A 2,363-nucleotide genomic window follows, 5' to 3' on the forward strand; every position below is an offset into this window, starting at 1 on the left:
GAAACAATAACCATTTCATGATATATGCATTTCAATTAAAAAATGGTTATAAGAAAAGCTCACCTCAATACGATATACAGTGAATTTAAACTTTAACCGAAACGAATGATCGAAACCAAACACTTGAATCTGAATCACGTAAGCATGGAACACAACTTAAATAAATAAACTCAAACTTACCTCTAAACAATCTCTAAGACATATAAAAAAAATACCCCAAAACGATACAAAGCAAAAACCGAAAAAAAAAATTCCAAAACAGTGGATCCCGCGACGACTTGTCGCGCACTCCCTGTTTCACTTTTTCTTCCCTGTTTTTCAACCTGCAAACACCAGCTTACTACCATACTCAAAATCACATAAAAAACTTAAGTATAAAGGTTCAAAAATGCTAAGATGCAACATAAAGATTACTTCAAAACACTAGACTTGAAGCCATATTATCCTTGATCATTGGATTAATAAAACTGATCGGGTAAACTCCCAAGAACACTTAGAATCGAAAGATTGACGGGTATAACTCATCCATCACAAATATATATATATATATATATATATATACATATAGAGAGAGAGAGAGGAGCGATCAAATGAAAATCACTCCAATTTGTAAAAACCGTAAAAACTGCTCTCATCCATCTTTAATCTTATGAAATTTTTTCATGAAATTGTTAATCTTGTGAATTTTTTTCATGAAATTGTTAATCTTGTGAAATTGTTTCATATAATACTTTTTTTGATGAAGTTGTTTCATATGTGGTTATGAAATTGTTTCATATAATACTTTTTTTGATGAAGTTGTTTCATATGTGGTTATGAAATTGTTTCATATACTACTTAATGAAATTTTAATGAAAGTGTTTCATTTATTTCTCTAAAATTAAAATGATGAAGATGATAATATCTATGATTAACACCCTCCACAATAAAAATGGTTAATCAACCTTTCATAATTACAAAAAAATGAACAAAATGAAAAATTATGATTGGTTGAATGAGGTTTTCATAGTTTTTACAAATTGAATGGTTTTTATTTGAACTCACCCATATATATATATATATATATATATATATATCTTATAATTCAAAAATGAAAAGAATAAAAAAAAAATTATTTATTCCTCATATATTTTTGTTTTATAACTCTTTCCTTCTTAAAAAAATTCATGTTAAAAGGGGAAGAAAACTTACTTGGATAATAATAAAAGTAATTCTCTCCTTGATCGCACCCTTATACACACACACAAAAGCACATACAAAATTACAAGTTATTTCATATCAAAGAAAATAAGGCGGTGGTGGTGGGTATTTATACCACCCAATTTCTACACAAACCCTCAACAAAGGAAACTTAACACAAATAACCCCTGTACTTTCAAACTTTCTAAGAAAATATAATCTAAGGGTGTAACACGTAGCCTACTTTTGTGTTCTACCAATTTGATGGAAATGGGTCTCTGTCGTCACCAAAAGGTGTTGTTTTGGGTATTAAGTATAATCCATGTTTTGTTGACGTTTTTGGGTATGAATTTTTTTTTATGATTTATGGTTTTGGTATATTTAATCTTATCCATGTTTTTGAGTATTTTGGATACCAGAGTTTTATTAATATTTTTAGTATATGAATGTTAAACTTTATGTATGTTTTGAGTGAGTATTGGGTTTTGGTTCCAAGTTAAATTTTATGCATGTTTTGAGTGAGTATTAAATACATTTCATTTGAGAAATTTTGATTTAAATAACAGTCTTTCAGTTTTATCATTTTATATTAATGATGAAAAATATTTGAGCTCACTAGGCGTCAAGTCTAATCCTTCTTTTTGTCAACATGTACATCAGGTTCTTGTTGGGGAACAGTACTAGCGACACTGCAATAAGTTGAGTGCTAGTTAGAGGCATGAAAAGAAATTAGTTATACTTCCATACTTTGGAGATAGCGACAATTGATGGGTTTTAGTGACACTCGTTCATAACCTAGACTTTAACCTAGACTTTATGTAAGGTTTGGTTTATCTTCGTTGGTGTTAGATCTTAGATTGTCATTACAGGTAATCAAATGTTGATATATAAAACGAAATTTATTTCTTATTTGATGTATCATCGAAAAATTTAAAGTAATCACTTTTTGTAACCATCATCGGGTTACTAATTAACAAAAAAAAATACCCATTTAAAGCTTTGTACAAAACATCAACTAATTGCAACTAACTAGGTGAACAGCTTCTATGGAACCGTTAACCGCAAGGTTACATCTTGCCCTTACCATTGCCAGTAATCACAACATTGCCTGAAAAGTTTTAGCTTTAAAAGAATGGGTTAGATCGGAAGGTCTAGTGAATTCCTTGAAAATAATGTTAATATAA

The 2,363-nt window shown here is 29.2% G+C and overlaps 1 long non-coding RNA gene across 1 annotated transcript; it reads right to left on the reverse strand.

Annotated features, from left to right (window-relative positions):
• Positions 1–1,274, reverse strand: LOC112513722. The gene is made up of 2 exons (XR_003069294.1): positions 1,192–1,274; positions 1–323 (listed from the first exon to the last, which is right to left on the reverse strand). It is a non-coding gene; the product is annotated as an uncharacterized LOC112513722 (long non-coding RNA).
• Positions 1,275–2,363: the final 1,089 nt, after the last annotated feature.

The sequence above is a fragment of the Cynara cardunculus genome (genome assembly GCF_001531365.2).
Source record: "Cynara cardunculus var. scolymus isolate 2C chromosome LG 5, CcrdV1, whole genome shotgun sequence".
NCBI classification, from domain to species: Eukaryota; Viridiplantae; Streptophyta; class Magnoliopsida; order Asterales; family Asteraceae; genus Cynara; species Cynara cardunculus.